This window comes from Misgurnus anguillicaudatus, unplaced genomic scaffold (assembly GCF_027580225.2).
Source record: "Misgurnus anguillicaudatus unplaced genomic scaffold, ASM2758022v2 HiC_scaffold_32, whole genome shotgun sequence".
NCBI lineage: Eukaryota > Metazoa > Chordata > Actinopteri > Cypriniformes > Cobitidae > Misgurnus > Misgurnus anguillicaudatus.
In genome coordinates, this window is record NW_027395282.1 from 2,185,287 (window position 1) to 2,200,298 (window position 15,012).

The 15,012-nt window shown below is 36.6% G+C and overlaps 1 protein-coding gene across 1 annotated transcript in view; it reads left to right on the plus strand.

Moving 5' to 3' along the window:
* LOC141363103 (semaphorin-3D-like) overlaps window positions 1-15,012 on the plus strand; it is an 87,746-nt gene that overhangs the window by 12,475 nt on the left and 60,259 nt on the right. The gene's annotated exons all lie outside the window — the stretch shown is intronic.

Consider the following 15,012-nt stretch of genomic DNA (forward strand, 5'->3'; position numbering starts at 1 on the left):
CAGGTCAGTCACCAGTAAAAGCACGCGTCTATATATTGCTTATTAACGTAACAGGTTTTAAAGTCATGTGCTGGCGTGATGCATTGCATTATGTACAGTTGTTGTACTGAACGCATCAGGCAGATCATTTCATGCAGCGAAACACCAGGTGATTGTGAAGTGTATCCTTTTATAAAACTAGTTTTTTTTTTGTGGAAAAACTGGATCAAACGTGCAAATTGAGCTTTTAATGGGCATTTCACCTTATATTTGCATTAAAATAACTTTTTTAAAATCTAATAATATAATTAAATTATAGCTTATTAAATATGTTTGTTTCATTTCATTTAAAATATTAATATTTTAACATTTGAACTCCTTCCTTTTAAAAAGTGTAAGGCACCTGTGTATTTGTCTTTGGTATGGTAGTATAATGTGTATTCCTAGTAAGTTTTTGAGGGTTCAACATGGTATTTTTAATATTAGCTTGGCTTGGTTTACCTATCTTAACATTTTAAACAATACTAAAACGTATCAACAAGTAAAGTAAAATAAAACAACAAGTAAAAGAAAAACGTTTTGATTAAACTATATCAGAAAGTAGTAAGTACCCATCCAGATAGTTTTATCCATTGTGGTAGCCCTTGCTTATAAAAAGGTTGGAGACCCCTGACCTACAGTATAGACATAGAGGCTGTTTCCCAAACAGGGCTTAAGTCTTGTTCAAGACTAAAATGCCTGTTTGAGTTTTAGTTCTTAACTAAAAGTAGCTTGCACTAACATATCTTAAAATACATCAGTCATGTTGTTTTGTCTCAAGATGCACACCTGTACTATTTTTGTGCTTGTAAAAACTACATAAACATCCTAATATAACTAAGGCCTTGTCCTGGCTTAATCTAAACCCTGTCCTGAAAACCACATCATAATGCATCTTGACAACTCAGTATTAAGGTAGATCACTTGTTGGTCAGTCCCCTTTTCTAAATTTTAGATCTGTATAATTTCCAGATTAACACAGTGGCTATCAACTAATAATATTAACCTATAAGATTAGCAAATCCGGTTTATGTTTACATTTATGTGAACACACACATTTATCTTATTTTCTGGTTAAAAGTTTATTTTGTCAAAAAAAAATCCTTGGCTAAGGTTTCTATGTGAGCATAGAAATGCAAACAGTAAAATGATGTGTTTGTACTGGAAATGTGTACGTGTATTTACACAGTGAATAATGAATCAGGAAGTCTTCATTGTAAAAAAATCTCCATTCCCAAATGAAAATTAGTCCCATATATGACACACAGGGAATACAATGGAATAGTGGATTGCAATAAGGTTAGTAGTATACAACCTAATAGTTAAATAATATTTGGGGTGGTGGGGGGAGGGGGGGTATTTGAAGGGGTGTCACTCTTGCCTGTCTTCAAAACTTGAGAGCCCTGCCAGCATATGTTGTGTTTTGGTGCTGGTTTCACCAGCTAAACCAGCATAGACCAGCATGGGAATTATGCTGGTCTATGCTGTTTTTTCCAGCGGGAAAGCTGTTCATGGTTAAGTATATTTGGCTGTCATTTAAAATACATCAGTTTGCTGGTTTCATCAAGAATTAAAATAAAAACTGGCGAGTCTAACAATTAGGGCTGTCACAATGATTAAATAATTGTCTCATTGCGATTGTTTGACCTCATCGCGCTGAATTCAGATCACCGCAATGATTGCACCTCTCTCTAAAAAACACAAGGGGGAGCTGCAGCGCCTGTATAAACAAGCCATTAGATACATGTGTACATGTGACCTTAGTAGGGTTGGCTACTATTTAATGCCTGTTCTGGTATAGTCAGTTTATTTTGATTGCATTTTTATTTTCAGTTATTTTTCAGACATGTTATTGTGTTTATTTCTTATGAAGAATTTTCAGTTTTTGAAATATATATGTGTGAAAAACAAACCAACAAAACAATGTATGAGAATTAAATGTCAAAGCAATAAAACAGACAAAAAGGCCAGCCGATATATCGGGCCGATTTTTCCGAGTTTTATGTGTATCGGCATCGGCCGATACGTGGCTGCTGTGTTCGCAGATTTTTTCCGCCATTATTTACAGACAGGGTGCTGGAAGCCGCAAGCGATTGCAGGTCATGTTAAATTTGTTAAATATAGTTTTTTTAAATTCAATAAATGTTACTTTTTTAAATTGAGACTTAAAATATCGTCTCAAGAAAATTGGCAGCCTGTATCGGTCATTGGCTAAGGCTGATAAAGCAAAAATTGGTATCGTCATCGTCAAAAAAAAAAAAAAAATCCATATTGGTCGGTCCCTACAATTAATCGCCGTAATCGTCAGAATTTATTAGTCAATTACATTTCAAATGTCTTAATCGTGACAGCCCTACTAACAATTAAAAGGTGAGTAGCCTACACCAGCTGATGTTAGACCTTGACAGATGTATACGTTTTTGTTACAAATTAATTTCTTTATAATAAAAATGTTACTTCTGGAACCTGACTGTTGCGGTTAATACAGATGAATGAAACAATCATCTCACATGTGCCAAATGTACCTTAGCTGAAGTCGAGCGCACATTATGATTTTAGACCCTGAGGGGAGTTTACAGTAAAGTCTTGAGAGGAAATCTCAGCTGCAGCTAATTGTCACCATCCTTTGCCCGGGAGCTTCATGCTGTTTTAAAGAGTTTGAAGAGTCTGTTTTAGGCAATACAGCACCACAAGTTCAGGGAAGTGCTACGTGTTTCGGTTGTTTACTATACACAATTGCCAGCAGCAATGGCCTGGGAATTCTTGGAAATAAGGAAATGGACAGGAATTCTGTACATTGTTTTCCGCTTTCCACAAGTTTCCTGTTCAATTGCTTGCAAATTGTTTAGGGGTTGCAGTATGGTGACCTTATAGAGACCTTATCTATATGGTTGTTTTTCTGCTTTTTGATTGTTCAACTCCCTTTTTGTTTTGTAATATGATCAGCTGTTTGGGAAGTATATCACAACATTGCATCAGGATTCCGCAGCTGCCTCCCTCCAATTCCCAAACCACAGGTTCTTGTCCGAGTATATTTTTTAAACATTTCACATGTTGGATATTCCCCCATTTTTAAAATATACAGACCGGCGGCTGTTTATTTGAAAGTGACAAGTTGTAAAGGGCCGTGACAGTCGATCCCTTACAGTACATGTTGATTTTAAAGCTCCAGTAGTAAACGTAAGTTGACAGATTACTAATTGTTTGGTCTTTTTTTACTTTTCCCATCTGGGATACATGGCAAATTTCAGACAAATGCTCAGGAATAACAACAGAGGGTAATGGTCGCTATTCAGATGCTTTGTGGTGATCCTAGATGTCAGGAGGTGAGAATGGGATTCAGATGCTTAGGAATATCGAAGTGGAATTACACTGAATTTCACCCAGCAACTGTAGATTAATCGAGCAGAAATTGTTCCATGTTGTGCGCAGTTTACATTTTACAATGAGTCTGAGGCCTTTGTGGATGCTCCAAGGATGGGGTTAAAAAAATAGAAACTTCCAAAAGAAAATCAGGCAGTAAATCTTCCCTGACGCTGTGAACGGACATATCGTTTTTTTGACATATTACTCAGCACTGTGTTTTTACGAAATTAAACTTTTCTGCGCATATGGTTTCCTGGCTGTAAATTGAGCAAAAGCCCAGTATAGGTTTTGAAAAATAAAATGGGTAAGTTTCTTTTATTATTGTTTCAGTCCAACTGCATGTTCACACCGCTCGCGAGAGCGTAAAAAAAACGCTCTGACGACGCTATAGACCGTTTCATTGGACGCACGTGTGGTGGCGCAATTATGCGTCTGGTACGAACTTTACTTCCGGATTCTGTTTTTTTTATTGTCTGACTAGTTGCTGAAACTGAACTCTTAAACAAATACCTTGTCGAAAATAACAAATGTTTTGGTTTCCTTGGTAATCTACGTGTAGTTTATTTAGCTTGTTATATAAACTACTTTAAACGGATTTTGTTGTTATTTATTCTTAGCGGAGTTTACCGGAAGTAAATTTTTTTCCCGCTTGTTTATGTTGTTACTGCTGAAACCGTCTATAGATAAAGTGTAGTGGATGCTCTTGACGCTCGAATGCATTCCTTGGAATCATTCCCACCTTCTGATTGGTTGCCGCAGAACCGTGTCATAGCTCATTACCATAAAGTTGATCTGATTTCAACTCTCCACGACGCTCACACTGCCCAAAATGTGCCGCCGACTCTCATTGAAAATGAATGACTTCTGGTCACTTTGACGCTCTCACCGGTGGCGTTATGAACGCACAGTAAGGAAGTTTGAGTTTCGCTTAAACCACAAATATGGAATTTTTTTTGTACAATTTTTATTATCTTTATTCTGAAATAAAAATGTTGACATTCTAGCCCCTGGGTTTGTTAAAATCACAAACCAAATTATGAGCAATAGTTATGCGAAATCTTCAAAAGCTATACTGTTGTATTTCATCTTTCGTCTGTAAATGTAGCACAAGTTTCTCTGTCAACTGCATGAGTCAAGAGCAGACTTTTATACGTTACATTTATCTTTCACATGTGGAGACATGCGCACATAAACAAGTTTAAACTGCAAGAAAGCCGGTTAAGTCACATGCACATAACATGAAATTGGGGTAATGGCCAGAAATCTACCCTTGTCGATCGGAATTTGCTTTAGCCATTTATAACCTTTCACCGATATTTTTTTTATTATGCAATTACATGACTACCGAGCCCCTAAGTTGACATTGGAGTAAAAAAAAGAAAATTTTAGTTTCGCGGGCGCCCGTGAAACTTTCTCGTGCGCACGTGAAACTTTCGCTTTCACGTGCGTGTGCAATAGTTTCACTTGCGCACACGAAACTAAATTTTATTTAAGTTTTGCTCCATGTCCCCTTAGGGGCTCCGTACAGGACCTTACACGTTATCAGTTTATAATCATAGTAAAACTTCTAGTTGCCTCTGCATATTAATCTGGGATATAAGTATTTAATGCAGAAAAATTGCGCACTTGACCTATCAACTTGAAGTCAGCCCGTCACATCAGTGCAGAGGACACCTGGATTCTCTCAGTCTGAAAACATCCAAAGCGTTCAGTACATCTGTCTCTCTTCATCTTTGCACTTCACCTTGGTAGATCTGGAGGTGAGGATTGCAGAGTTCAGCTGGTATGTGAAGGAGAGATGATTTCTCTGCCCTAATGATCTCAGACTTCGGCACAACAGGGTGTAGGTTGTTATTAAGATGTTCAGGATCATTGGGATGTTGACGTGGGAGGTGTAAGGGTGTAAATTTGATAAATCTCTGATGCAAAGGCTAAACGACTGAGACTTCACAGGTACTACATGACAAAACCATGCACGGTTATTTGGTTATGAAGCAAACCAGATTTTCCAAAACTGCCCGGGAGGTCCATCTTTTGAGGTGTTGTGCATATAAAAGATCACATGATTACTTTATTACAAATGAAAATAGGGGATTAGTACCACTTTTTAATTTTATAGAAAGTAAAAAAGATATTAACAATGGGGATGTAAGGTAGACATCTTGTTTTGCAAGCGAGACAATGGTTGATATTAGAGATGCACCGATATATCGACCAAAAATTGGTACGGGTCGATAAAAGCCATTTTTCGCACTATAGTGGTTTAAAACAGCCAATTGTCATGGCCAATATATCCTGTCAATCAAAAGAGAACAGGAAAATGTAAAGAAACATCACTAGTTTGATGTTCAATGTATGAATGAAAATTTAATCTTAAGAATTTAGGTTTAAGTAAATATAACCACCAAAATATCGGTATCAGTCTGAACAATCGGTATTGGTGAATTTTTTTTAATATCGGTGCATCTCTAGTTAATATATGCATTAGTATGGAGCTGTAAAATTATCTGGATTTGGGTCAATTTAATGAGAAAAGTTTGAGTTCATTTTGAAATCCTCAAAAACATTCACATTTGGTTGCAGACTTGATCTGAGCTCAGTTTGTGACATCTCTTCTGAAACTACAAAGAAGACATTTGTGAGATCTCTGGGTCTTTTTCTCAGCAGAAACATCTGAGACGCAGGAGACAAATGTTTAATTTTTTTATTATTAAGAAAATTAAAATTATTATAAGAAACTGTAATCCTTCCTGTAATCTTTGTAATGACCACGACAAACTTCTTGTAAGATGCATTCATGTAAATTCCCCTCCATTCTTTACTCCACAAGCTTCTGGCATGAACTCTGTTTGTGTCCCCAAAAGCGAAAAAGTGGTGAAACATCATATTACCCATGGGAATTTTAAGACACCTGAAGACGCCTGTATAGTCTGCGCCACTCCCAGAATAAATCCCTTAAGGAAAATAAACCCACAAACAGACCCCAAAATGCTGCGGATTTGCATTACAAAGGCCCGCCTAAGGAAAAATCTGTGTTTTGGAAATGAATGGCAGTGGTGTAGACAGAAAGGGCTGAATTAAAATGTTTTTGTTGTAAAGCGCCCATGGTTACTTGTCCCGCCATGTTAAACTGGTCCCTTTGTGCACGTTAAAACGGGCTGCTAAGTTGCTTGTTTTTCGGCTGGTTGAGTCTAATGTTGTTTGCTCATGCGGTTGCAGATCTTTTCATGGCGAGGATCCGCCTTTTCATTCACGGCAAGACTCTCAATGAATAAGTAATCGGTATCTCTTTTTGTATGACTGTGCGCTTGTTGCAAATTTTTAATCTAGTTACGTTTTATACAGTTTTATGTATGGGCCAATTAGGGCTGGATGCCAGTATTTACCATGGTATAAATGTGTCAACTGGTGGATATTTACATTTACGAATTTGGCAGACGCTTTTATTCAAAGTGCATTCAAGCTTTGTTTGTCAGTAGGCATGCTTCTGGGAATTAAACCCACATCCTTTGGGCTTACAGAAAATAATAGTCAAAAATGGTCACTGGGGGAGTACCCTTCCAAAAAAACCCACCTTTGCACCTAAAGGGTGCATATTAGTTCCTCAGAGGTACTTATTGGTACCAAATGTATACTTAACTGTACCTTAATGTTAGGACCTTTTAAATGCCACTGCCCCAGTGACAGCTTGGTCCCAAAGGATCATGGAGTACCCTACTAAAAAATCCAGCATAAGCTGGAAGCTGGTTTTAGCTGATTTAAGGTGGCAGTAACTGGTCTAAGCTGGTCTTCCCAGCCTGGCAAAGCTGGTCAAGCTGGTGGGTCAGCTGGTCTTCCCGCATAAAAAGTGACCAAAACACAGCTAGACCAGCTTGCTACACCATCAATACCAGCTAAAACCAAGCTGGGAGACCAGCTAAAACCAGCTCACCAGTTTATGATGAAAGTAAGTTAATGATAAAATATAGAGTATGACAGGGTCCAGTTATTAAAAAACTGATTGTGGATCAGCAAGTGATGCAGAAACCACACACCTCAAAGTTACGGCTGCAGGGAAAGGCGAATGCATTGTAGGTCAATGATCCGGACAGGGATTATTGGAGCAGAGTAGTGAAAAGCTCCCGCTGCTCCCAGATTTCTGTCTGGTCAATAGACTGAGAGGAAGTGAAAGTGTTCATCCATTACAGTACATTGACAAAGTCCCATATAATGCGTAGCCCTGCAGGGATAATTGCTTTCCTGCTCTTTGAGGTGTTTGTAAGATTTCTATCATCCTCTTGAGAGGCTTTTTATACTGGAGGAGTCTCGGCATGCTTTTTAACTTGTAAGGTCTGACTGGAGAAGAAAAGCGCCACCATCCTGTGATTGTAACTCCTTGACTGTATTCTTTCACTGACTGAATAAACGTTTAAAACAATGCTTTTGAAGTCACATGTTGTTAGTCAAGGTTGTAAATTAGTTTTTATATACACTGTCAGAGCAAAAGGTACAGAAGTTGTCACTGGGACGGTACCATTCTGGTACAGATATGTACCCTTGAGGAACCAATATGCACCTTTTAGGTACAAAAATATACTTTTCGTAAAGGCACCTCCCTAGTGACAACTTTTGAACCATCTTGTACCTTATTTCTGAGACTGTATGACCCCGACAGGTTCTGGTTTAAAGTTTCTTTTCTTCGTTTTCCTGTGCATTGTAAAGACGTGACGTGTCCAAGGATACAGGCTCTGTATCCGGAGCGAGCTGCCATTTCACGTTGTGTGGCTTTGTCACCTGGAAGTGAGTTAAAATCAACAACTTCCCCTTCCCGTAATTTGACGATCTTCCCACAATTAGTATTTGTTTGTTTTCTTTCCTCATATTCAAAAAGTTGATGACCAGCTGTTGTACAGCCAGCTCTGCGTGTCTGTGCAGTTCGTGTTTTTGTAATTTCTGTAATAATCAGATTGGCCGACTGCTGCATGACTTCTAGAAATCTGGGGTTTTCTGTCCACCCAAAAATGTGAATTAAATGTGTGCAAAGTTAGTACATAAATAAATATACATCATGCTATGCTACATTATATTTTCTTTCTGTTTAATAATGACTTCATGTTGCATTTGGATGGACAGAAATTAGAATCAAAACTTTTTTTCTGGTAATTTCTTATGATAGGTTCACACTAAACATGGTACAGGCGGCAACAATGCACTATTCACACATAGTTGAACGCTTGAACGTTTTGAGTTTACTCGCTTCATTCGCGCATGAAAGTTGTTCGTGAAATTCGAGCCATTCGAGACATTCGCGCAGAAATTTGCGTGCATGGGAGGGGCTTCTGCGACTCCACTCACTTCCTGTAATCACGTCACTACTAGAGCAAGTTCCTGATTGGTTAACGCGGCACGTTTTTCCTCCAAAGTTCAGGTTTTTCAGCTCGCGCATTTCCTGCACCACGCTTAACGCCTCATTAGTGCAGCGAGACCTACAGACGCGAAAAAACCACACTATTCACACGTAGTTGGACGCTTGAACATTTTGAGTTTACTCGCTTCATTTGCGCATGAAAGTCGCGCATAAAATTCTAGCTATTTGAGACATTCACGCGGAAATTCGCGTCATGGGAGGGGCTTCTGCGACTCTGCTCGCTTCCTGTAATCACGTCATTACTAGAGCAAGCTCTTGATTGGTTAACGCAGCACTTTTTCCTCCAAAGTTCATATTTTTCAACTCGCGCATTTCCCGCACCGTGCTAAACGCCTCATTCGTGCCTCGAGACCTCCAGATGTGCGTTAACGCATCTTTACATTGACTTAACATTGATATCACTCATGCTTGACGCCTCTACCGCAGCTGGTGTGAACACTGGAGTCCTCGTTTTCGTACATTTGTTCTGCAAAGAGACTACTTTGATATTGAGTTTTTAAGACATTGAACTCTATTATAGGGATGCACTGAATGTTTGGCAACCGAAAATATTTGGCCAAAAGTAACAAAAAATAATTTTCATTGTTCGGCCAAATAAGTGAATATTTTATGGAACAATAACGTTTTTGTTGACGTGATCAAATAGTAACCACATTGTAATTTTTTTTTACTACAACTTAACAAATTAAGTTATGTCAACTATATACTAGTCAAAAATGATAAATATTTGATAAAATGTGCATGCAGCATTGCACTGTAAAGTAATATGCACCCATGCTTTATAAATATAAGAAACATGTCAGTAGTGTGGAAGCCTTTTGAAGTGTCAGAGAACTATTTTGCTATTTTCGGCGAAATAGTTTTGGTTGCCAAATATACGGTGGATCCCTACTCTGTTGTCGTGTCTCTACGCTAGTCTCTTCCTATCTGTATGATCAGTTTTGGATCCAAAAATGTGGATCAAACTCCATGCCAATGTTCAGATATTAAGCTTACTTGAGGCTACACTTTTCACAAGCACAAATTGCCTCGGTATGCTGCATGTCTCTACAGAGTCCTTAAAGATGATTGAAACCATATCCCACTTAATAATCAAGATCACAGAGAGGAAATTCTTTTTAATACAACATCATTCAAATCTCTACTTTTCCAGACATATTCATCTGGATCTTGCCAGATCATCACCACCTTGCACAACTGGAAAAAAGTATCGAGACAGCACTGAGTGTTTTCTTTATCAAGATTAATAGGTTTAAGACAGCAAATCAAACTAAGAAGAGTCCTCGAGCATCTGTGCCGCAGCCAGTGCAGTAAATCCAGTCTCTTACCCTGGTAAGATATCAAAACCACAGGGTGTAAATCACCCCACTGTGGGGTGTAAGAGGCTGTTGAGTCACATCTGTTGAAAAATCCCATTTTTTGCATCCTGAGCATTTAAATCAAACACAGATATGAATCCTGGAAATTGAGTGTCTGATATCTTTCTCTACCCAAGATGCACATCATTCGGTTGGATGCCTTTGGTTTCCATGACTTGAGGAACTTATTATGTCGGAGTAACTGTGTAATAGGCTTAGTTTTTGAGTTGATGAATAGAGCAATAGAAAAAGCCTTTATTTTGCATCTGTTTGAGGCCGAACCCATTTTTCTCGGTTTGTGAGCGTCCCCAGGGGTCCCCTCGTGAGTCTAAGTGGCGCTCTGTGGTCTAACATACAATACACTCAACATGGGAAAATAGTTTCCCTTGAGTGCCAACACAAAAAGTGCAGAACTTTCAATGAGATCCTATTCTTTGATTTTCTATACCGTACATCATATGAAAGTTGGTCGAAATCCACCGCATTGATGTAAACTCACGCATGTCCATTAATGATGGGTTGATGAAGAATTTACAGGAGAAACCGCTAAAGGGATTCGAGGTTGCGCATGCAATTTGTTTTTGTAGTGTGACCTCTTGAAGGAAAGGGAATATAGATCGTGGCAGCTGATTAGGCATGAGAACTTTTCTGGAAACAATACTTCCATTTCCCTCTCTGCGTGAACCTCGTTGTGGCGCGGTCGCAAATTTGACGTGTCGCACGCATGCCCTGGTGGTGTCGGGTTTACAGTCAGCGCTGGGTTGAGTAATCACGGTCGTCCTTGGAGAATTTGTCAATCTTGAAGTAGCATCTGTTCAGCTGTCTTGTTTAAGCACTTGAACAAACAGTTTTGACCTGAGGAGGCCATCAGCGACATGCAAGTCGCGCTCGCGTGTTACGCCCTGGTAGCTGCAATTGCTGAGACTGAGGGCATGTGATGTTTTTCTATTTGCTATTAAGATAATATGACATATAATGGATTCACATCATTGTAAAAGATTATTTGGAGTCTTTGCCATCCTGAGTCAAAGCACTGTCATGCAGATAATGTCTGGTATATGTTGTAAATCTAACGTATTTGTAAATTATGTATAAATTGTAACCTTGTCTGTGAAATCCAGGCTAAAGTCTCATAATATGATAATAAGATGGAACATTGATTTTTAACTCAATTTCTGACTCAGTAAATATAAAAAATATCAAGGTTATATTTTCACAGAATGTTCGTTACATTATGATTTTATGTAGAAAACAGTATATCACAAAAATTACTTCAGGTTGGTTTTCACAATCTATACTGAACTCGACCATCTTCTGTCAACGAATATTGAGTTTGATGGTCTATTTATTTTTTTCTATTAGCATTACATTTTTTTATTGCATATAAAAATAAAAATGTCTGTTAGTGCATGTTACTAGATTCATAACAATTCATTGAATTAGTGGAATCATTTACAAATGCAGGAATAAAATTAATTCCTGATTCACAAATTAAACGTATTTCTGATTTATGAACAAAATTTCTTCTTGATTTATGAATAGAATCTATTTCTTATTAAAAAAATAAAATCGACTCCTGATTTAAGATTGAAATAGATTCCTGATTCACAAATGAAATCAATTCCCGTTTCAAGAATGAAATAAAATTCCTGATTCAAGAATGAAATCGATTCCTGATAAGAACGAAATTAATTCCTGATTCACGAATAGAAGCTATTTCTGATTCAAGATAGAAATCAATTCCTGTTTTAAGATTCAAATAACTTTGTGATTCACAAATGAAATCAATTCCTGATTTAAGATTGAAATCAATTCCTGATTTACGAATAGAATCTATTTTCTGATTCAAGACTAAAATAAATACCCGATTCAGAAATATAATCTATTTTTGATTCACGAATGAAATCGATTCCTGATTCAAGGCTGAAATCAATTTCTGATTCACAAATAGAATGAATTCCTGATTCACAAATAGAATGAATTCCTGATTCACAAATAGAATCTATTCCTGATTCACAAATAGAATCTATTCCTTATTCACGGATGAAATCGATTCCTGATTCAAGACTGAAATCAATTCCTGATTTACGAATAGAATCTATTTTTTGATTCAAGACTGAAATAAATTCCCGATTCATGAATATAATCTATTTCTGATTCAAGAATGGAATCGATTCCTAATTTAAGATAGAAATAAATTTCTGATTCATGAATGAAATCGATTCCTGATTCAAGGCTGAAATCAATTCCTGATTCAAGAATATAATCCTTTTTTGATTCAAGAATGAAATTGATTCTTGATTCAAGGCTAGAATCAATTCCTGATTCACAAATAGAATCAATTCATGATTCACAAATAGAATCTATTCCTTATTCACGAATGAAATCGATTCCTGATTCAAGACTGAAATCAATTCCTGATTTACGAATAGAATCTATTTTTTAATTCAAGACTGAAATAAATTCCCGATTCATGAATATAATCTATTTTTGATTCAAGAATGGAATCGATTACTAATTTAAGATAGAAATAAATTTCTGATTCACGAATGAAATCGATTCCTGATTCAAGGCTGAAATAAAGACCTGATTCATGAATATAATCCTTTTTTGATTCAAGAATAAAATTGATTCTTGATTCAAGGCTGGAATCAATTCCTGATTCACAAATAGAATCAATTCCTGATTCACAAATAGAATCTATTCCTTATTCACGAATGAAATCGATTCCTGATTCAAGACTGAAATCAATTCCTGATTTACGAATAGAATCTATTTTTTAATTCAAGACTGAAATAAATTCCCGATTCATGAATATAATCGGGATTCTGATTCAAGAATAATCAGGGTATCTTCCGTCCATTCCATATCCGTTTTAAAATCAAAAACGGAAAACGAAATAAACAAATCGTATTTACATTTATCGTTTCCTTTAATAAAATGAAAAATATTGAAAGCTGCTTTAAAAAGAATGAATTGATACATTTTTCTATATTTAGTTTTTCAGTCTTACTTCTTAAAACTAAATTGTAAAAAATTGAAATAAAGAAAATATTAAAATGCTTTATTTTCCAATTTTCAACCAAGGAGCTACCTTTTCTCCCCAGCATTTACAAACGTTACCGCTGGGGGGAGCAAATACACGAAAGTTGCACCTTTAGCAGGGCACGCAGATGTAATCATTAAAATTTTTAATGATCATATGAATTATAATTGTTTGCACACCTTTTAATGGGGGTACAAAAATGCTCTGCAATGAATGTTTGTAGGTTTTGCAGAGAACACAGCATGAAAAGTCACTGCCAGATAAATTATGACATCCAATGTGCCAGTGGCTTGGAATTCATGATCAATATAAAAGATAACCCACCTCATCACCCCCCAAGATCCAGCCATGGACACAATCATCATCAGTAATAACAATTTGCTTTTGCCGGTTGAATGAGTTTCTATGTACTGCATTCATAATAAATCTCCCCTTACATAACATGAACAAACAATAATGAGCTTTAAAAATAGTCCACAAACTTATCTAATTTATAGATATCTATGATTGGAGTGGCAGCAACGTTTCACGTTTCAACTTTTCACAAAATCTCCAAAACATTGCAGAGCATTTTTGTACGCCCATGTGGGAAAGGTGTGCAGAAAAAATATAATTCCCAGTTGGTCCCAAATTGCTCATCATGTTAAAGCATTGCTTGGTGGAGCATTGCAAATGTCATGAGTCATGAACCCAGGGAACACAAATATTGATAAAATGCCTTATAATGCACTTTGAGGCGTCTACCAAATGCATAATTGTAAAAGTTTATTAGTCATAGGATTATTAATCATGTTAATGATTAAATCTGCGTGCCATGCTAATAGTCATTGGAAGTCTTCGCTTCCCTCGTCTCAATAAAGGGCCATTCACATTATAACTATAAAAATATTGTTTAAAAAATATTTTATATTAAAGAGAATAGCAGAGTTCACACCACAACTATAACGACAAAGTTACAATGAACGATATCGTTGGGATCACTTTCTGAGCGATTTTCCTCCAACTGACTAAACGATAAACCATTGACAGCCAATTCTATTTGAACTTCAAGTGCACGCGCATTTGAATGACAGATGCCACTATGAAGAAGCTAAGGTCCATTACATAAAATTACATCAGGTATCCAGCACTGATGCAGTTACTGTGAAATTGACTACCTAATGCTTTTTACTTTACTACATTGACTACGCCAAAATGTAAGATATTAGATTAAACAAACTACTATTTACTGTTACGTAAAACGCAGCGTGTGGAGAGCATCTGCTGGTTACTCGATGTGTAAACGCAACAAGAACAATAGCTATACACATTCAATGACATGTAAACAATTGCAATTTTATTACACTAAATATGCAATATGCCTTTGAAGGTTAGTGATTTGCATTAATTTGTCGTTATCGTCCGGTGGTGGACGCTAATATATTTATTGTTAAAATTAACGTCTGTTACAATGTGAATATAATTAACGTTATAGTCAACACAGTCTCAAGGCAAGTCGTGTTATAGTAACGAATTTTTTTATTAATTTATTCGTGAGAACGGCCCTCAAGAATTTTCTTAGTAAAACTGAGAAGCTAACTAGAAAAATGTATCAATTCCTATTTTTCTTTTTTCATTTTATAAATGGAAACGATAAATGAAAATTCGATTTGTTTTTTTCGTTTTTCGTTTTTGATTGTAAAACGGATATGGAATGGACAGAAGATACCCTGATTGAATCAGGGTATCTTCCGTCCATTCCATATCCGTTTTAAAATCAAAAACGGAAAACGAAATAAACAAATCGTATTTACATTTATCGTTTCCTTTAATAAAAT